Raw genomic sequence first — 22,147 nt, forward strand, 5'->3', positions numbered from 1 at the left:
GGAGCCAGTGTTCCAAACAAACCACGTGGAGCTCATTGATTTTAGTTTTTTCCTTATTGTTTTCCACCTTGATTGGGTCCTGTGACTCCGAAGAGCGGATTGATTCCGACACTTGTAATTTTCTGCCTGCGTGGTGATGTTCACTCTGATGTTTGTTTCCCTGTCTTCAGACGGTCCTGGGTCTCCTTCTCCTGAGCCCGCTACAACCGCACCCTCCCAGGGAGGACACTTCTGCCAACTCCAAACTCCTCGGCCCTTAGGTGGTTTGCTTTGTGAGATTCTGCTTCTCTAACTACAAAGCCGCCATCCCCGAAGCCCTTTCTAAGGCAGAGGCTGCAAACTGGCAGATTCCAGGCCAAAGCCCTCTCCCAGTTTCCAGACGTTTTGTTTGATCCATACGTGATGAAAAACAATTAGGTGGGACAACATTTTGCAACAAGATTTCTTTTTAAAAATCAGAAGTGTTGGCCGTACTGAGAGGTTCCTTCCGAATCTCGGGCAATAACGGCCGGTTAGAACTGAGTAGCTGCTGCTTTTTTAAATGGGGTGGGGATCCCCTGTGTCCCCCCATCCCCCTTGGATAGAAAAGTCATTTATGGTACCTGCCCAGCTCCTGCAAGTCCGTGCTTCTGCTCTCTGCTTTCAAGAGCACAGAGGTCTTCCATATACATTATCGTATTTACCCTTGCCACCTTATGAGGTCAATATTTTATAGATCGGAATCTGTCCTTCTCAGAGCTGAATTAATTGCCCTTTTTATTTGAGTGCATTTAAGGATACTTAAGTGTTTCTGTCTGGGTTCTCTGAAGGCCAGGATCAAACATTCTGCCTCCTCTATGGGCGCAGAAAACAACCTGGACTCCACTCGGCACGGCCATCCCAGGAGGTGTCCGATGAGGGGCACAGGTGGCTAGTCGTGAAGAGCAGTGTGGACTCTGGTCCACCTGCCTCAGGGGTTCACGCCATCTCCTTGAGCGTGTTACTTAGGCACACCAGGACTTGGTGGTCTCATCTGTAAAACAAATAGAGGAAATAATGTTTACCATTTTCTCAGTGTTCCTTCCTGTGTTATATAAACTGGAAGACGGTAAATGACAAGGAATGAGACTGGAGAGGTGGGCTAAGGCCAGGGCTTGGAGAGCTTTCACTGCATGGAAAGATCTTTTTATTCTATAATCCAGTGACTTTCAAACTGGATGTCCTGGAGCCCTAAGGCTCTGCAGACTTGGCCCGCCTTCAGGGACGGTCAGGTGGCAAAGAAGTAAGTAGTCTGGACCCCAGACTCCCAACTACACTGATGTTGAAGGATGTGAGGGACCACTGAAGGTTTTCAAGTGGAAACCAAGCTGTGGGATTCTGAATGGACAGAGGTTGCTCTGTATGGAGGATGGATTTGAGGGGACAAACCTGATGACAGACAGGAATGCATGTTTAGTAAGATGAGAAGAAGGGAAGGCTTATGATCCACTTAGCAGGTAAAAATGATGACTAATTACCTGAGTGACCAGAGCATCCAGGAGAGGGAAGAATCAAGGCTGACTTTGATGGTTTTGGCTCCACTGATGGTTATAGGGAATGGGGAGGGGTCATTTCAGGAGGATAAACAACTTCAGAGAAATGGCAATGAACATGAAGGTTGTGATGTACTCTTGGGACATCTAGGTTGAGGTATGGATTAAGAAATTAAAGGAGATATGAAGCTGTCACAGCAAGGACATCCCTCCACTTAGCCACTTAAGAGCTTGGGTGAGGTTGGGAACCCACATCCATCTCAAAGCACATTTTCTCATCCACCAAGTGAGTACACAGGGTGCTGGGAGAACCAACGCAGGCGAGGATTTCGAATGCCATTAAAGTACCTATAAATGTCACATTTTACTTACCGACTCCCTCAGCCAGTAAAAATGAGACACGTGAGCAAAAGATCGGGACATTTTAAAGTCGGAAATTCCCCCAAGGTGGGACTCACCAAACTTGGGCTTCTGGCAGGACCCACCCTAAGGCTTCAGGGAAGTCACCTCATGGCTTCTCAGCACACTTGCAGAGAGCAATGTGGTCCTGCTGTCTAGCTTTGCTTCCTGGTGGCAATATTCCTGGAGAGTCCTTGCTCCCAGGACTGGGAGTCATGGTGATGCCCCCTGAGCTTTCTGTACTGGCCAGCAGAACTTCCTCTTCCTGGATGGATCATTCCTCCTACAGCTCTTTATCTCTCAAGTAAATATTGTTTGTTTAACTTGTGCCTAGCTGAGATTTGCATTTAGGTATTCTTATTTTTTTTTTTTATTGGACTACAGTTGCTTTGCACTGTTAAGATATTCTTGAAAAGATGAAATGGAAGACAGAATATGTACACATGGAAGTAGGGACTCTTCAATGATAGGAAAGAAAAGTTGACTTTTTTAATAACTTCTCCCCCCATTTCTTGATCTCTGCCACACAGCTAGAGATTAGGCAGCATGATTCTAGAAATATGTTGTGTTTTTCACTTTTGTCATGTGCAAGTGATCTTTAATAGATCCTTAAAGGACCTGTCGGGGTGGAGGAGCAGCACGAGGAAGGGAGAAAGCCCAGCCAGGAGGCGGGTGAGCTGAGGCCCATCCCGCAGCGGCCAGCTTCAGCCCTGCCCCACACCGCTCACCCCTCAGAGCCGGCCCAGCACGCAGGCTGGAGCCTGTCACTTATTCCCACGTGGGCGGATGCACGGGAAAGGGCGTCATCGCCAGATAATGTTGCCTCTGAGCACCGTGGCTTTTAGGGAAGGTCCGTGGACTTGTGTGCAATGGATACGCTCCTCGCAGAACAGAAACCCCACCATGCATGGCTGAGTGTACCTGCTGTATATATAGTTTATTCATCTCGCTCCGGGGAAACTTCCTTCACAATGTTGATGCCGCAGGAGGGTCAAATAAAGAAGCTGGACAGGATCAAGGTTCTCCGCTCTGCTGTCCCTCGTAGGTGACCCGTCTGTACAGCTCCGCTCTGCTGTCCCTCGTAGGTGACCCGTCTGTACAGCTCCCTCTTACCCCTCATGTCCTCACTGCAGTGCTGGCCGTGCTATGGCCGGCGGGTAGAGAGTTCCTTGGGAGAGAAAGACACGTGGTGCTGACCTCCTTTTCAGAGGGACATTGGAACTGCTTCCGGGATGTCTGCACCCAGCAGGGCGGCCCCTCAGTGGCTGCCAGGGGGTCGCGGTCTGGCTGGTCCTTCTTCATCCTCCCAAATGGTATACATGGGAATCGGGGCTTGGTTCTGGGAGGAGGTAGCCTTGCAAACAATGACACAATTCCTCAGCCAACTAGGCACCTGTATCTGCCATCCCCATCCTGCCAGCCTCTCTCTGGCCAGAGAAAGTTACAAATAGCATCTGGTGGATTAGTTCTATCACCTGCCCATGAGAACCAGAAGGAAATTGAATGCAGCAGGAAAGGGGCCTCCAGGTAGAAGGAGAGGGTTTAGGGATGGGATTTTTCTTTCTTCTTCTTCTTCGGCTGCTTTCTGTTTGCACAAGAAGTGTTTCCTCCCTCAATCTCATGCAGCTGTATTCTCAGCAAATTGAAGAAAGGAGGGAAAAAGCTATTTAAATTTATACTATTGAATTTCTGTAGGACACCGAAATATTTTTGAAGTTACTGGGGAGCTCTGAATAGTCTGTTTCAAATAATTACAGGAAAAAAATACATTGAAATAATTAGTAGTTGCCACTAGAACATTCAGCAAAATGAAATGACATCTTTGCATGCCTATTAAATAGCACTTTATTTTCAGTTTAGGGTGTTTTGGATGAAATTAGATGGCAAACATACTGCATCACTGAGTGATTAGAAGAACTAGTATCATTTAGAGTTAGACTAGTACCATCATCAGCTTTTCTCTTTTACCTCTTAAAAAAAAATACTATGCTCTCCTGTTAGGCGAGATTTTTAATAGAAGTGGGACCAACTGGAGCCCTTGAGACTTAGCGTTAAGTGGCTCAGGTGTAATCTCTCTGCATGCAAGAAAAGGCCTTAAACAGAATCTGATAGTCCACACTTGCTAATTCTGGGATTCTCCTACTCTGAGTGGAGAATTCCAAACCCTCCCACTGCACCATCCTCTCCACTCTCAAAGCAGAATCTTACTTGCCAAAAACAGAAATTGATCTCTCTCTAATGAAGAAAACCAAACAACACCACAACATCTCTCCTCTGTATTCAAAAGAAAAACATTTTAAAAATATTGACAAGGAGTCTGGTTTTCAATTTTGATTTACTAAACGTGTTTCCCAGAACCCTGAACTCAGCCGGATGCCCTGTGTCTCATCTTCCTCGTCCTCCTCCTTCACCCCCATGGAACCGAGCAGGACCCTATGAGGCTTTCCCAGAATAGACCCCCAGCCATGCCCTCTGCCTGCCTTTTCTCCGTAGAAAAACTTTAGTCAAAGAATAAATTTAATCAGTTAAGTGAGAAAATGCAGAAAGAAAAGAAAACAGTCAAGCAAGACAAAAGAATAATAGTTTATCCATTAAACAAAGTCAAGGACGTTTAGTTCTTCCTCAAGAATTATAGATAATATTCTGAGCCATGTCCTTTGAGCTGTTTTGCAGATACTGAAACCCCGACCGGGTGGGAGAAGTTAACTGTCTGCTGTCCACAAGCATGTAGACCCCAGACCGGTTGGAACCGGAAGGTTGATGGTGCTGACTCCCAATTACCTCACCACTGACCAATCAGAAGGATGTCCACGAGCTGATCACACCCTGCTCCTCGAACACTGTAAGAGTTCTCACTAGCCCCTCCAGGGCGGGACACACAGCTTTGAGGGCAGGAGCCCGCTGTGGTCCCCTCTGCCTGGCAAATCTATAAAGCTATTCTTTTCTACTTCACCCAAAACTCTCTCTACACGTTTCTGTTCAGCACCGGTGAACAGAGGCCAAATTTCGGCAACACCCATCTGCATCCCTCTGCCTCTCTGCCCCTTCTTCTTCCAACTGCTCCCCCCTCCTCCTTTCCTGCTCCGGTATAAGAGGAGGAAGCAAAAAGAGCAAAGCAGAAACAAGGAACACCGGTGACACGCGATGTCACAGACACTCAGGTGTCTATTGCATAAGAGAAGTGTTTATGTTTTAGTTTTACAATACACAGCTTTGGAGGAGTATTTTTTGAAGCAAGAGGCGCTGAGAAAATCTGCGTGGGGCTGTTCTACTTTTCTCCAATATTTCATTATGGTGTTCCAAGAACTTGTCAGAACGACTAATTGCTTCTTCATAAAAAATAATTTAAAAAAAAGATATTTGGGATTTCTGAGATTCCATCCTGAGCAGAGAGGAAAGAAGAGATGGGAGAGAAATGTCCTGTGAGAAAGGCAGCTTCCTGCTTCTTGAGGGGAAACAGCAAAGGAAGGAAAGGGCAGGAGACAGCTCTGCTCCAGGGCGTGACTTGGGGCCGACATGATGCTTTCTGAGGCCCAGCCGTATGTTCTCGTATTGCTGGGCCTCGCCACCACCCACCCTGGCTGTCCCTCCACCCAGCACACCCACACTCTCTCCCTTGGCCTCGTTTCTCCAGGGGTCCTGCTAGGAAGGCCAGCCTGCCCCTCCTGTGCTGGAAGCTTCACTCTGCACGTGTCCTCCCACGAGACAGCTCAGCAAGGTTCTGGTGCCCTCGGAAGAGGGCAACCAGACCCGCCAGCTTTCTTTGGTAACATAGGCTATTCAAGGAGCTCCCCTACAGAGACCAATGTGTACTTTACTCCCCAAAGTGACATCAAATTTGGACATTTCAGCAGAAAACAAAAGGAAGGAAGAAGTAGGCTATGAGGCTCATGTAGGGGCAGGAAGGGTCTTCAGGTGATTCCTAAAGTTGCTCATGCCACCTTCAACCCCTCGCCCAGGTTGCCCTTGCTGGCATGCTGTGAGCCTTGCTCCTGACATTCAGCAGTAAAAGAGCTTTTGGATGCCGTCTGGGCCAACACGCAGGCCTCCCAATGAGGAAGAACATCTTCTGTACGTATCAGTTCCATGAGGCCACCTCCCCCGGACCCCGCCCCACCCTGCGTCCTCTCCCTTCTCTCTGGTCATCCCCTCTCCATCTCCGTCTCTCTCATCCCCGCACCTGCTATTTCGGCTGCCTGTGCTCCTGTTCTCTTTCCTCCTATTAATAGAGCCCGTCAGGCTGCATGCTTTCTTTCCCTCCCTGTGTTATTCCATCCCGCTTCCCTGGTCCCACCTGGGTGACTTCTCCAATCGCCCATTTGTAGAGCTTCTCTCTCGCTGAGCCTGATGCAGGCACAGCCTAGGACTGTACCCGTAGCCTGCCCCCGGGCAGAAAGGCTCTCCTGCATCCTACTCCTCACCATCCTCCTGGGACAAGCTCTGGGCCCTGAGGCTGCAGATCCAGGGCACTGTCTCCTTAGCTGCAGAAACAAATGCCTCTCGGCGGTGATGACCTACCTGCTGAGGCAAGAGGGGATTTCAGGCCAGGAACCAAAGAGAAGCCGAACCCTCCCAAGGAGTGCTGTTTGGGGCTGTCCCTGCGGGCGTTGCTGCCACTCAAAACTGTCACCGTTCAGCTCACCTGCTGAGTGTCTCCCACTTCTGCCCTCAGTTCTGAAAATGCCCCTCGACTCTGAGATCTTAAGACGGTGCCCGTGCGCGCTGCCAGGCAGCACTCCTGCAGGAAGGGGCGTGCGGGAGCTGGGGGTCCTAGGGCCGCCCCTACACCGAGAGCCCTCAGCTGGGGGTCCTAGGGCCGCCCCTACACCGAGAGCCCTCAGCTGGGGGTCCTAGGGCCGCCCCTACACCGAGAGCCCTCAGCTGGGGGTCCTAGGGCCGCCCCTATACCGAGAGCCCTCAGCTGGGTGTCCTAGGGCCGCCCCTACACCGAGAGCCCTCAGCTGGGGGTCCTAGGGCAGCACCTACACCGAGAGCCCTCAGCTGGGGGTCCTAGGGTCGCCCCTACACCGAGAGCCCTCAGCTGGGGGTCCTAGGGCCACCCCTACACCGAGAGCCCTCAGCTGGGGGTCCTAGGGCAGCCCCTACACCGAGAGCCCTCAGCTGGGGGTCCTAGGGCCGCCCCTACACCGAGAGCCCTCAGCTGGGGGTCCTAGGGTCGCCCCTACACCGAGAGCCCTCAGCTGGGGGTCCTAGGGCAGCCCCTACACCGAGAGCCCTCAGCTGGGGGTCCTAGGGCCGCCCCTACACCGAGAGCCCTCAGCTGGGGGTCCTAGGGCCGCCCCTACACCGAGAGCCCTCAGCTGGGGGTCCTAGGGCCACCCCTACACCGAGAGCCCTCAGCTGGGGGTCCTAGGGCAGCCCCTACACCGAGAGCCCTCAGCTGGGGGTCCTAGGGCCGCCCCTACACCGAGAGCCCTCAGCTGGGGGTCCTAGGGTCGCCCCTACACCGAGAGCCCTCAGCTGGGGGTCCTAGGGCAGCCCCTACACCGAGAGCCCTCAGCTGGGGGTCCTAGGGCCGCCCCTACACCGAGAGCCCTCAGCTGGGGGTCCTAGGGCCGCCCCTACACCGAGAGCCCTCAGCTGGGTGTCCTAGGGCCGCCCCTACACCGAGAGCCCTCAGCTGGGTGTCCTAGGGCCGCCCCTACACCGAGAGCCCTCAGCTGGGGGTCCTAGGGCAGCACCTACACCGAGAGCCCTCAGCTGGGGGTCCTAGGGCCGCCCCTACACCGAGAGCCCTCAGCTGGGGGTCCTAGGGCCGCCCCTACACCGAGAGCCCTCAGCTGGGGGTCCTAGGGCCGCCCCTACAGCGAGAGCCCTCAGCTGGGGGTCCTAGGGCAGCCCCTACACCGAGAGCCCTCAGCTGGGGGTCCTAGGGCCGCCCCTATACCGAGAGCCCTCAGCTGGGTGTCCTAGGGCCGCCCCTACACCGAGAGCCCTCAGCTGGGGGTCCTAGGGCAGCACCTACACCGAGAGCCCTCAGCTGGGGGTCCTAGGGCCGCCCCTACACCGAGAGCCCTCAGCTGGGGGTCCTAGGGCCGCCCCTACACCGAGAGCCCTCAGCTGGGGGTCCTAGGGCCGCCCCTACACCGAGAGCCCTCAGCTGGGGGTCCTAGGGCAGCCCCTACACCGAGAGCCCTCAGCTGGGGGTCCTAGGGCCGCCCCTACACCGAGAGCCCTCAGCTGGGGGTCCTAGGGCCGCCCCTACACCGAGAGCCCTCAGCTGGGGGTCCTAGGGCAGCCCCTACACCGAGAGCCCTCAGCTGGGGGTCCTAGGGCAGCACCTACACCGAGAGCCCTCAGCTGGGGGTCCTAGGGCCGCCCCTACACCGAGAGCCCTCAGCTGGGGGTCCTAGGGCCGCCCCTACACCGAGAGCCCTCAGCTGGGGGTCCTAGGGCCGCCCCTACACCGAGAGCCCTCAGCTGGGGGTCCTAGGGCAGCCCCTACACCGAGAGCCCTCAGCTGGGGGTCCTAGGGCCGCCCCTACACCGAGAGCCCTCAGCTGGGGGTCCTAGGGCCGCCCCTACACCGAGAGCCCTCAGCTGGGGGTCCTAGGGCAGCCCCTACACCGAGAGCCCTCAGCTGGGGGTCCTAGGGCCGCCCCTACACCGAGAGCCCTCAGCTGGGGGTCCTAGGGCCGCCCCTACACCGAGAGCCCTCAGCTGGGGGTCCTAGGGCCGCCCCTACACCGAGAGCCCTCAGCTGGGGGTCCTAGGGCCGCCCCTACACCGAGAGCCCTCAGCTGGGGGTCCTAGGGCCGCCCCTACACCGAGAGCCCTCAGCTGGGGGTCCTAGGGCCGCCCCTACACCGAGAGCCCTCAGCTGGGGGTCCTAGGGCCGCCCCTACACCGAGAGCCCTCAGCTGGGGGTCCTAGGGCAGCACCTACACCGAGAGCCCTCAGCTGGGGGTCCTAGGGCCGCCCCTACACCGAGAGCCCTCAGCTGGGGGTCCTAGGGCCGCCCCTACACCGAGAGCCCTCAGCTGGGGGTCCTAGGGCCGCCCCTACACCGAGAGCCCTCAGCTGGGGGTCCTAGGGCCGCCCCTACACCGAGAGCCCTCAGCTGGGGGTCCTAGGGCAGCACCTACACCGAGAGCCCTCAGCTGGGGGTCCTAGGGCAGCACCTACACCGAGAGCCCTCAGCTGGGGGTCCTAGGGCCGCCCCTACACTGAGAGCCCTCAGGGGAAAGCCACAGCCTCAGTTCCCAAACCAGGTCGGTTCGGAAGCTTCGCGCTCTGGACTTAGTGTCTGTACTGAGCCAATTTAAACAATTTCATTCAACAGTCCCCAGGTGACAAATTACCTGTAACCCATCCTCATCAAGGAGAGAATAGACGCGTAGACTTTGAACTTCGGGGGCGTGGTGATCCAAGGGGTCTCAGAGTTCCCCTTACAGTTATTAAAAGTAACAGCTAGTCAAGAAGAGACCAGCCGGTGAGCAAACAATGACACCTGTGCCTTGGAAGTGTGACTGAGGCCAGTCAGTCCCCCCGTAAGGATGCCTCATGTTGGGGGTGGCTCTGGATTTGCACTTTACAGCAGGCTGGCTTGGGGAGAGGTAAGTAACCTCCCCGAGCTTAATCAGCACAGTAATTGTATCTGCCTCACTGTGTGGTTTGTGTATGAAACGAGATAAAATGATAGCTAATACTTATTATCCATGTAAATGTGCCAAGCGCTATTCCAAGTACTTTACATATATTAGCCCGCTCAATCGGACCGTCGGCGCACAGAAGTACTTAATAACTGTTGGGTGTCCTTGTTACCAGCAATAGTCAAAAAGGACACTTGTAAATCCCACATCACGTATCAAGCTCTGTTTAAATATCTTACATATTAGCACCCCTTAATATTCATAACAACTCTGTGAGTAGGTACTGTTACCATCACCCCATTTTACAGAAGAAGAGACCAAGGCACAGAGAAGCCAGGAGAAGCGGTACCCAAGGTCAGGAGCTTGTCAGTGGTGGACCTGGGATTTGAGTTTCAGCGATTCTTGTAAAATCCAGGCTTTTAACCACTGCCTCTCCTCCAACATTGAGTGAGCCCCTTCTAAATGCCAGGTGCTATTCCAGACCCTGGAATACATCAGAGCCCCAAATAGACAAAGATCTCTGTTGCCTGCCTCCTTGAGAGGGACACAGATGATGAACAACTTAAATCAGTCAAGTGTCTTCAGTTTAGAAAGTGGTCCGCGCCCAGGAACACAGTGAAGCAGGAAGGGGGGAGATAATCTCTGTGCGGGGAGTGTTCAAATTCTGGACCAGGGAAAGCTTCCCTGAGAAATCAATGCTTGAATCAAGACAGAGGAGCCGAGGGAGCTATGAAGATACGGGGTATGAGCTTTCCAGGCTGAGGGACCAGTGCAAAGGCCCTGAGGCCTGTGTTGTTGGAAATATTTGGCTCACTGGATCCACACTCCGTCCTCACCCCAAATTGCTAAGCTTAGCAAACAACCCCATCACCAGGGATAAAGGAGCAAGGGTTTGGAAGATTTTGAAATGCTCCTCCTTTGTTATGAATCCAGCTATTAAGCTGCATATAAAATGGAAGAGACCACGGCCGCCACGGGCAAGTGTGCAGGTGTCATATGACGCATTTGGGACACATCAGGCCCCTTCCAGAAGAATTAGTCCACGTCTTTGGCTTGAGATTAGAGATGAGAGAGGGCCTGAAGCTGAGTACAACCTATTTAAAACCACTTTGATCCGAGGATTGTAACCATTTAGTGTTTGTCGATTTTTCTTTCCCATTTTTAGGAAGGTGGGAGCGTGTTAATTAAACATTTTTGAGTGAAGCTGGTTTCCAGGGAGGTTGGCTTAAGAGCCCCTGAGAGCCAGATCCTGTGTTTACTTTCCACAGGGGCTCCTAGGAAAGGAGGCCCCATCTCTCGGGCAGGCGCGTTCCGGAAGCGGGCAGAGGCCACCTGGTCCCCACGCCTGTTCCTGCCTGGCCTTCTCCTTGGCCTCCTGTTCGGAGAGTCATCCAAGGATGGGGAAGAGGAGATGCTCTTAGTGCAGAATCAGAGCAGCCCTGCTGAGCTGGCTGGGCCGCGGCTCCACTCAACGCGGGCCTGTCGGGGAAGCCTGCTCGGGCGTCTCCGCTGGCAGCACCGGACGCCGGTACAGGTGGGCCAGGCCAGCCCGGCGTCCTCACGCAGAGGCCTCCTCTCCCAAGGCCTGCACACATGCCACAAACCTATTCACACTTCTCTTTCCATATATTTCTTTCTTCTCCAGTTTTGTACGTGCCTTTTACTCTGTGTCAAGGGTCCGTTGTCATTTTATTAAACTTTTAACCATAACCACTAACTATCCCACTTTTTAACCCTACACTCTCCCACTTTGTCTAATGAAGTCTTTTCAAAACCCTGAAGAGCAGATATTATTCTCCCCATTTTTGAGATGAGAAGGAAAGCTTACAGACATTGTGTACTTCCTTAAGATCAAAAGTTAGCAAATGGCAGAGCGAGGCTTTGACACGGATCTGAAGCCTCTGCCCCACATGCTCTGAATCATCGTGCTAGACAGCTTTCCTGTGTCAGCCATCCAACATGTGACAATGCGGCTGTACCCACACGCACAGACACGCAGACATTACTGCGTGCATGGGCACATTGCACAGACAACATACATCGCTACTCACACTCACACACACACACACACACACATGCACGCACTGTAGGCTCCGCTATGGGAAGGACTGGAAAGGACTCAGGAGGGGGAGCTCTGCCCCGTGTGCGTTAGCAGGGAGCAGGGTGCAGAAGGGGAGATGCGGGTGAAGAGACCTCGCCGTGAGCGGGAACATCCAGCCTCCAGATGCTCCCCAGAGACCCTGGCGAGAGGGGGCTGAGCTGCGGACCCGAGTGTCTGGGCCTTTTCCAGGCGTGCCGGCTGGAAGTCAAGCTGGGTGCACAGTCTAAACTCCCATTCAGCAATGCAGAGCGCTCTCTGCCTCTCGTGCGTCTGTGTGGGTGTCGCACACAGATAAGTGCCCACCAGGAGCCGGAAGAAAACCCAAAAGTTTGTCTTTGTGGTGAGCGGAGCCCCCGGCACGTTGGGGCACAAGGACGTGGTCGTCGGCAGGCGTGGGCCTGGGCTCCAAGGCCCGGCGCTCGGGCTGCACTGGACGCCTTCGGCTCTTTCACGGTGGGAAATCCACGGGGCGGCTGGACTAAGCACATTTCGTTTTACAAATATAAAGGAACATCTCACTGCCTTCTTCTTTGTCCCCAGCGCCCCTCACACTTGGACAGTCTTCCCCATCCCTGTACCTGCCTCCCTTTCTTTGGAGTTTGCTTTGAGCCCACTCATGCGTTCCCTGGGCTGCACTGGGTCCCGACTCTGGCTGGCAGCAGGGCTTTTGTGGTTTTGTTTCTCAGTTCGTCATAACAGTCAGTTCACTCTTACTTTTATAGAAACACATTGTCCTCTGGGATCATCTATGGGAATTCTGTGGCTTGAACTGGACAGTGTCTAACGTGTGTATCACACACAGACGTCACGGTCACCTGCCTCCTGCCCTGCTGTCCTGTGCTCTTGGTTACCCACCCACCCTCACCGGGGACACCAGCCACCTCTCTCTCCATGTAATCAGTGCCTTTGCTTATTCACTTATTCCAACAGGAAGGGTACACTGAATACCCACTATTCGAGGCAATAGGGATAGAGCTGGGAACCCTCAGGCAATGCCGGTGTAGAGATGACAATTCGTTAGATGTTGGGCAGTGAGGGGGCCAAGGAGATGCACGAAGTGGGGAGGGAGAACATGCCGGGCTGGGGGGGACCATTGCAACTTTACCCGGGGCCTTGGGAAGGCCTTGCCATGGTGACATGTGAATAAAGACCTACGGGAAGGGAAGAGGGGAGCCATATGCACTCATCAGGGAACAGCAAGCGCGGGGACCCTGATGGGAACACGTCTGGCCTAGAAGAGGAGCAGGGGAGGGGCATGGCCCCGGGGGGGGAGGGAACGCAGGGAGGCCGGCAGGAGAAAGGGAGCAGAGGCTGGAGGGGGATGGAGGCCATGTGGGGTTTTAGGGCTTTTTAAGGATTTTGACTTCTGCTGGGTGAAATGAGAAGCTCTGGAGGCTTCTGAGCAGAGGTTTTAACCGGCCCTCTCTGCCGTCCAGAGAACACAATGAAGGCCGGGCGGGATGGGCGAGAGTCTCCTGATGCAGTGTGCCGGTGGCTAGGGCCACGGTCACAGTGGAGGCGGGGAGGCTGACCAGAGATGCTGAGAATTGGAGAGACCCGGACTCAGGGATGACTCCACTCCACGGCTCTCTGGATTGATCCAGTGGAAGAACAGAGCTGACATTTGCCAAGATGATTTGTGATTAAAATTCACTTACCAATCCTACTAATTTTATCTCCTAGGGGTTTCTAGAATCCTTTTCTTTCATTCTAATTTATCCACCCTTGGTTCTGATCTGGATTAGTGCAGCAGACCACAAACTGATCCCCTGTCTGCTAACTGCTCTCAAATCCAACCCTGGCACAGGGCGAGCTATGCAAAATAAATGTCTGACAACATTCCCCCCAGACTCAAATTACCACTCACTCCTGTGCCCCACCCGCACCCTGCAGGGAAAATCCAAGACCCTCCCCACGGCTCACAAGACCGTCATCATCTGGCCTCTGTGTCTGTCCACTGTCATCCCCCAACCTGCCCTCCTTTGGAGGTCAGGCTGCAGGAGCACCGGCCACAGTGAGGTTGTCCTCGCCCCAACTCAAGAGCACTCTTGGCTGCTCCAGCCAGATCTCATCTCTGGGCCCTGCTGCTCTGTGGCCTCTGCCGCAATGACCTTCCTACCAGGTCTTCACCTGGCCACTACTACGGGCCCTTGGAGACACATCTGAGGCATCACTTCCTTCAGGAATTCTCTTTAATAGCGCCTTTACCCAAGGTGCTGTATCCTTCCTCTGTCCTAGCTTGTTGTGTGCCCCTGGACTGTGGGCTCACCACGTGCCTGGAGGGGCACTGCCCACACGACCTCTGGGCACCCGAGGGTGGGGTCCAGTCTCAGTCATCTCTGTATGCAGAACCCCCAGACTTTGTACTTGGCACAAAGTCAGGGCTCAATGAAGAACTGAGAAGGGAATGAATCCAGGGAGACTGTCTGGATCACAATTCTGAGAAGAAACATATATTTGATTCTGATAATTTCCCATTCTGTAATGATAAAAGCAACACATTATTCAAGTTGAGAAAACAAGCACCTATAAAATATATCTTTTGAGAATATGTTTTTGCTGACCACCTCGTCCAAGAAGTGTCAAAGAATCTCCCTGTATACTTTAAAAGTGTGCAGTCATTGGAATTCTATTTTTATAGCTGCTTACATGTCGGTTTCTAAGTGTTTCTATAGTGTATGAATGTGTACGTTTATGTACTTGTGAGAGAGATAGAGGGAGGGGGAGAGGGAGGAGGAGAGGGAGGGGGAGGAAAAGAGGAAAAGGGAGGGAGAGACAGAGAGACAGACCTCTTCCCTAATGCCCACATTCTTTGAGGGCAGGGACATTCATTAATTACCTTTATTCTTCTCTGGCTAACTTGGGGATCTACGGAGAGGCAACTCTCAAAAAATGTTATCAACGACAAGGGAAATATCTTTCTCTTATGGAGGGAAATTTTAATGAAGTAGCTGCTAAGTGAATTGAAACAACTGAGACTCAAGCCTGTCCTCCCTGCCCCCCTCCAGGAAGCAGAAGCACCAAACGTCTGCCTGTGAGTCACACCAGCACCGGAAGTTCCCTGGGCCAAAGCGCTGCGGCCCCTCAGCTGCTGACCTGGCAGAAAGGACCCAGTCCTCCGCTGTAGCAGGACAGCAGTCAGGACAGTACCGGTGGACACATGCACACATACATGCATACTCATATACAGGCACGCGGCTTAGAGAGGAGTATTCTTCTTGCTGCATCTACGTTCTGCTTTACTTTGTTGCACAAATCTGGGTAATGGGAGAAACTCCCCAAAACTTAATAATTCAGAAGGGTCTAGATGAGAACATAAGAAAAACCCAGGGTGAAGACAAAGAGACAGAAAAAAGAGTCAGAGAGGCTCATGAAGAGACACTACCCCCTCTGAGGGATCGAACGAAGATTTTAGAAACTTCCCCTCACTTTTCAGACACTGAACTTGTTCTTTGAAAAAAACAGAACTCTGAGACTGAACCACAGGGAACTTAGGGTATATTCAGTTTAGGCTCTAGAGGAGACAGGGCCCAGGAAGTAAAGGTATATGCTTCATAATTAGTATTCTTAAGGATTTGTGCCTGTTTTTTTTTTTTCTGGTTCGTTCTTTTGTGATTAAAGGACAATGTCTCTCTTTATTCCAACAAGATTGTGAAACACGACAGGTTCTATGAGGTCATTTAACAAAGCCCTTGTAGTGATGATGAAGTGGAGGTGACACAGCAGGGTCCAGAGCCAGAAACTTACCAATAAGTGGATGGTTCTTCTTCCCGAGGGCGGAGCTGCCAGGTGAGAAATGGTGAATTCTGGGAGCTAACTGCCTTCCAAGAGGCCCTCGTGATTTTTTCATTGGAGTTAAATTCACAAGAGAAACTGGGCACATTCTTAGGATTCTAGCCTACTTGGCAGAAAGAGCTAGAAGACAGTGTCCAACAGTAGGGGCATGAATTGGCTCCCTACCAGAGGGAACAAGAACCAAGAAGCATGCGTGGACCAGGGGGTGAGGACAGGGGGCAGGCGAAGGTCCTGACTAAGGAAAAGAGGACAGCAGAAAACGCATGCGAAGCAGTAGCAGTGGTTAACAGAGACTGTCAGAAGTCTAGTGAAGGAGAGAGACAGTCCTTCGAGATTAAAACAAAGTTTCTTAGAGGAAGTAACTCAAGCAGGGCTTAGGAAGAGTGATGGAGGTGGAGATGGCCATGGAATTCAGGGACGGGAACCACTAACCCAGCATTCTGGGAAGCTCCAAGTTAAAGCAGGCTTGAGCCTGAATTGCAGATACACGGCTTCCTCGTGAACTCTGCAGGGCAGGGTTCAACCCGGCATCCTGGCTTTTCTCATTTCCCAACTTTGGAGGATCTGGGAAGTGAAAGAAACTGTAGGTTGAGGCTGTGAGATCCAGGTACAGACAAAAGTGTGAATAGCCCTTATGTCCCAGTGAGGTGATGATGGCTTAGCCTCAAGGACACAAGCTGCATTTTGAGGGGACACAACCGTTCAGCCCCAGGCGCAAACTCCAACCACGAAGCAACTTTTGTGGGCACAGAGAGCCCATTGCCCCGCATCTCTGTGAAGGGACTCAATCGTCACTCCTGTTGTTCTGACCCAGGCAAAAGACTTCCACTCCATGGAGGCCTCCTGTTAGCAGGGCGTAGACCAGCTCTCCCGTGAGGACTCGTATGTGGTTCAATCCCTACTGATGTGCCAGATGGTTTAGAGGCTAAGCCGCCCCACACAGAGCCTGATTATGCAGTCTCCGTCCTCCCCGTTCAAATCCCTCAGGAGCAATAGACGATGCTTTGAGCAAGTTACTTAACCCCTCTCGATCCCAGTTTCTCATCTGCAAATAGGGTATCAATACATCTACACCTAATAAACATACATCGGACTGGCTCTTAAGTTTCTAATGATTCTTTCAATGGTCATGTCACCCTTCTCACCCCTTCTTTTGAAGAAACACTTGTTTCCCACACCCCCCAGCCTAGGGTGTGGTCTGAATAGAAATGGCATTTTTTATGACCTTTCTTTGCTAATCAGGCATAGTGTTCAGTCTAAGAGTAGGCACTCGATACAAGACAAGCCAATGTCCTCACTAAGAAATTTCTAAGAGCTGGGGGTAGGGGAGAGGAACCTTTTACTCTGAAGGTAAAGATGTGAGGGTGTAAGTCAGGGGCTGCCAGACTTCTTTGCCTTCACTGTGTCATAAAAGCTGGGGTGTAGTAGGTCAGAGGGAAGCTAACATGAAGAGTAGACCAGAGATGAGAGAGAGGGGGGAGAGAGAGAGGGGGGGGGAGGGAGAGAGAGGGGGGAGGGAGGGGGGGGAGAGAGAGAGAGAGGGGGGGAGAGAGAGAGAGGGGGGGAGAGAGAGAGGGGGGGGAGAGAGAGAGGGGGGAGAGGTGGGGGAGAGAGAGGGGGGAGAGAGGGGGGAGAGAGAGAGGGGGGAGAGAGAGAGGGGGGAGAGAGAGAGAGGGGGGAGAGAGAGAAGGGGGAGAGGGGGCGAGAGAGAGAGGGGGGAGAGAGGGGGGGAGGAAAAGAAGAGAGGAGGGGAGGGAGGAAGGAAAGGGGGAGAGGAAGGCAGAGAGGGAAGGGGAGGGGAAGAGGAGGGGGAGGAGAGAGAAGGAGAGGGAATGAAAGAGAGTCCTGACAATGCTTATGTCCCTGGTTCTGGCCACTGTGATCCTGGGATCTGCCCTGATTGTTTGATTCTATTAGCTCCTTGTGTTAAACGCGTCTTTTTACTTAAGTCTATTTCTTTTTTTTAATATTTATTTATTTATTTATTATTTATTTTGGCTGCACCGGGTCTTGAGCCATTCGGGATCTTTAGTTGAGGCATGCGGTCTTCTTAGTTGCGGCATGCGGACTTCTTAGTAGTGGCATGTGGCATCTAGTTCCCTGACCAGGGATCAAACCTGGGCCCCCTGAATTGGGAGCTCAGAATCTTACCCACTGCACCACCAGGGAAGCACTTAAGTCCCACTTAAATCTGTTGCTTACAGCCCAAAGTCCTGACTACCTGGCTGGGTAGTTCTAAGCATTAAATTATGTAACACGTGTTAAATGCTTGTAATATCGGTTAGCCTGCAGTGTAAACAAGCCAAAAATGGTAGTAATTTCATGCTCCCTGCCCATCTTTGTGGGAAGCTGTCGAGCATGGTGCCTCGGTGCGTGACTCTGGACACCAACTTCTTGGGTTCCAACCCCAGATCTACCTCTTAGTGTCATGTGGCCTTGGATGAGTTATTTCTCTGTGTCTCAGTGTGTGGAGCGGAGGTTGTGGTGAGGCTTGAACAGCTGGCACTGCCAGGTCCTTGGACTGCTAACTATTATTACCGTCCTCAACTAAACTATGAGTGTACATGGCCACCTCCCCTAGTAACGAGGATCAGAACCCTCTTAAAGGCAGGGTCTCCGTCTTCAAACTGGCATATCGGAGGTCACATATAAAATATACAGCGGGCTCTCATAAATGTTAATAAATGACTAAAAGAATGTTCTTTAATAACATGCTCCTTAGCAGTTGAATGTGGGTGAGTTTCTCTCTGAGGTTAGATCACTCGCAAGGGCAGGTGACAGGCCCTGTACTGGAGACAAGGCAGGGACCGTACATCTACCCTTTGCCTGATTTCAGGTCTTGTCTGAAGAGCAAAAAGGGACGCACCAATGCCATGTCTGAGCCCTCGTCCCTTTGCCTTCCTGAAGTTTCTCAGGAGCAGACGGAATTGCTGTGTGGCAATGACAGAGCCGCTTTGTCCCAAACCCCGAAGCACTGGCCTTTGGACGCCAAGTGGAGCTCCTCTTAGATTTGTCTCCAGAAGGCGCTTTGTGAAATGCTGAGTCCCTTTGAGATGACAGTCATGTGAGACCCTCGGGTGATCTTATCCTGCAGGGTGGTTCTGAGCTTACCTCCTGGTCCGCTGGGGACCGGCAGTCATGACAGCTCAGAACAGCTGCAGCCTCTGAAGGAAGATGAAAACCTCTCCCTGGATGCACCGCCTTAGGTGCCATCAACGCACGTGGCGTCTGGCTTCAGCGGGCTTCATCTAATGTGATAACACTCATGATAATAAATATCGTTAAAAATAAAAGTCACTCCGGGGATTGAGAATCACTGGGACAGGTGTTCGGACTGAGAAGAGCGCAGTAACTGGGTAACTTGCTCATTATCGGAAATGCCGTTTAAAATCTATTGCGTTAAAAAAAACAATACTTCAGCTGCTCTCTGGCCTTCCAAAGTCATTAGTTGGTGTTCTTTATCTGTTTGTTTTCCTCACTGAAGTGAGGTTTTTAATGTCACAGGAGAACTAACTTGGCTCCGTGACAGCGTTTCAGGGTGAATGATGGAGCCCTGGAGGCTCACACATCACGCTGCGCGATGCGTCTCCTCCTTGGAGCTCAGGGTCCCCGCGGTGGAGAAACAGGGATGGCGCAGGGCGGGGCGCGGGGGGGAGAGAGCTGGGACCATTCCTGATTGACAACCAGCCCAGTGGGGTTGTGGGCAGGGCCAATGCTTCCTCCAGACCCCCCAGTCAGGCCATTAAAGGACTGAGTGGCGTGGGGGGGGGAGAGAGGGCAGGGCTTTGTGTCCCACCCTCAGTCGGTTCTCTCTGACATGCAGGAGTTGCAAAGCAGTAATGACACTGTTTCAGATCATACCCACCTCTGGCATTTTCCAAGTGCCTCATCCATCTTTATCGTAATCAGGAAAAAAATATCACAACAGCAGTGGTCCCATGCTGGAAAATGGAACTACCGAGGCCCCCAAAGAAGCAATAAGCTCCCGATGTCACGTAGAAAGTCTCCATTTGCACTTGAAGCTGGTTTTGAAACATGCATTCACAATCTTTTGTAAACACTAGTTCCAAATTCTACATATATTATCTATGATTTGAATTTCAAAAAGGTGCTGTTTGCTCTTGTCTGTTGTAGGAGTCCTCACCACGCCACAATGCATGTGGGAAATTGCATTGGAGACCTTGCTCTGGTCTAGAAGATTTGTTTACCTTCTGAAGGGACAACATCTTGTGTTCCTGTTGAATTTCATCTTCAGAGGCAGCATCTTATAGGATTTTTCTGAGTATCAAGAGAAAATCTATCCATGCATAGGGAACCACATACAGGCATACCTCATTTTACTGTGCTTTACGGAAATTGCAATTTTTACAAATTGAAGGTTTGTGGCAGCCCTGCGTTGAGCAAATGTATTGCAACATTTTTCCAACATTTGCTCACTTCGTGTCTGTGTCACATTTTGATAATTCTCACAATATTTCAAATGCTTTCATTTTGATTAGATTTGTTACGGTGATCTGTGATCTTTGATGTTACTATTGTATTGTTTGGGAGCGCCACAAACTACACCCAAATAAGATGGCAAACTTAATCCACAAATGTGTGTGTCTGACTGCTCCTTACTGGCCATTCCCCCCTCTCTCTCCTTCTCCTCAGGCCTCCCTATTCCCTGAGATACAACAATATTAAAATTGGGCCAATTAACCTATAATGAATGAATGTTCAAGTGAAAGGAAGAGTCACACGTCTCTCTTTAAATCAAAAGCTAGAAATGTTTAAGCTTAGTGGGGAAGGCATGTTAAAAGCTGAGATGGGCTGAAAGCTGGGTCTCTTGCACCAAGCAGTTAGCCAAGTTGGGCAGGCAAAGGAAAAGTTCTTGAAGGAAATTAAAAGTGCTACTCCAGTGAACACATGAATGATAAGAGAGTCAAACAGCTTTATTGCTGATACGGAGAAAGCTTTAGGGGTCTGGCTAGAAGACCCTTAAGCCAGGCCCTTTCCGTTAAGCCAAATCCTAATCCAGAGCAAGGCCCTGACTCTCTTCAATTCTATGAAGGCTGAGAGAGGTGAGGAAGCTGCAGAAGAAGAGTTTGAAGTTAGCAAAGGTTGATTCATGGGATTTAAGGAAAGAAGCCATCTCCATAACATAAAGTGCAAGGTGAAGCAGCAAGTGCTGATGTAGAAGCTGCAACAAGTTACCCAGAAGATCTAGTTAAGATAATTAACAAAGGAGGCTACACTAAACAACAGATTTTCAATGTAGATGAAACAGCCTTATATTGGAAGAAGATTCCATCTAGGACTTTCATAGCTAGAGAGGATAAGTCAATACCTAGCTTATCAATATTAAAATATCAATATTAACAGGAGTTTGGAAGAAGTGGATTCCAACCCTCATGGATGACTTCAAGGGATTCAAGACCTCAGTGGAGGAAAGTAACTGCAGACGTGGTAGAAATAGCAAGAGAACTAGAATTAGAAGTGGAGCCTGAAAATGTGACTGAATTGCTGCAATGTCATGATAAAACTTTCAAGGATGAGGAGTTGCTTCTCATGGATGAGCAAAGAAAGTGGTTTCTTGAGATGGAATCTACTCCTAGTGAAGGTGCTGTGAAGATGGTGGAAATGACAACAGACGATTTAAAATATGACATAGACTTAGCTGATGAAGCATCATCAGGATTTTGAGGGGATTGACTTCCATTCTGAAAGAAGTTCTACCGTGGATAAAATGCTATCAAACAGCATTACATGCTACAGAGAAATCGTTTGTGAAAGAAAGAGTCAATTGAGGTGGCAAACTTCATTGTCTTATTTTAAGACATTGCCACCCCAGCCTTCAGCAGCCACCAGCCTGATCAGTAGGCAGCCATCCACACTGAGGCAAAACCCTCCACCAGCAAAAAGATTATGACCCACTGAAGACTCAGATAATGGTTAGCATTTTTAAAAATAAAGTATTTTTAAATTAAGGTATATGTACATTTCTTAGACATAAAGCTATTATACACTTTATAGAATGTAAACATAATGTTGACATGCACTGGAAAAAAAAAACTTGTGTAACTTGCTTTATTGCAATAATTGCTTTATTGCAGTGGTCTGGAATGGAGCCTGCAATGTCTCTGAGGCATGGCTAGCAGGTATTTACTCCTATTTTAACCGTACGTAAAGTTGCCTAGGAAGTCTTGGACGAAAGCTTTACTTTTCCATTTCTAAAGGTAAATCCTTTGGAGTGATTTCCTGCTGAAGATACTCCTGGTGGGATTGGAGGAGTGGAGTGAGAAGCAGCTAAATATCCCCCTATCCTTCGAGGAGATAGGGTAGAGTAATTTACAACTCTACACTGAGGATAGGCACCCAGGAAATGTTGAAGGAGAGTACCTCTCATCCTACCGGGCTCTTGGGGAAAAGCATCACACTGAATGCTGGGAACAGAAAAGCTCAAAGAGGCAGAGTTCCTGCCCTCTGGAGATTCATAGGTGTTTGCCATGAGACAGCCTCAAGTCTAGAGATGCCACAAACAGGATCAGATACAGGCCAGGGAATGAGTTATAGGTTAGAAGCCTGGAAGCCTGGGTTCTACTCTCGCCTCAGCCCTTACACGCTCTTCCTCATCCTTCAAAATATAATGTTTCTTATGCCTCCTATGGAATAACGTTCTTGAAATTCTCCAGTCTGGATTGGGTCTCCTGTGTATTCCTCTTGTGACATTTATCAAAACTGTAATT

The 22,147-nt window shown here is 51.1% G+C and overlaps 1 long non-coding RNA gene across 1 annotated transcript in view; it reads right to left on the reverse strand.

Moving 5' to 3' along the window:
• Window positions 1-2,978: 2,978 nt before the first annotated feature.
• LOC132369541 (uncharacterized) overlaps window positions 2,979-22,147 on the reverse strand; it is a 358,827-nt gene continuing 339,658 nt past the window's right edge. Inside the window, exon 8 of the long non-coding RNA XR_009504437.1 lies at window positions 2,979-3,078. This is a non-coding gene — a long non-coding RNA (uncharacterized LOC132369541). The remainder of the gene's footprint in view (window positions 3,079-22,147) is intronic.

Source organism: Balaenoptera ricei, chromosome 8 (genome assembly GCF_028023285.1).
Source record: "Balaenoptera ricei isolate mBalRic1 chromosome 8, mBalRic1.hap2, whole genome shotgun sequence".
NCBI lineage: Eukaryota > Metazoa > Chordata > Mammalia > Artiodactyla > Balaenopteridae > Balaenoptera > Balaenoptera ricei.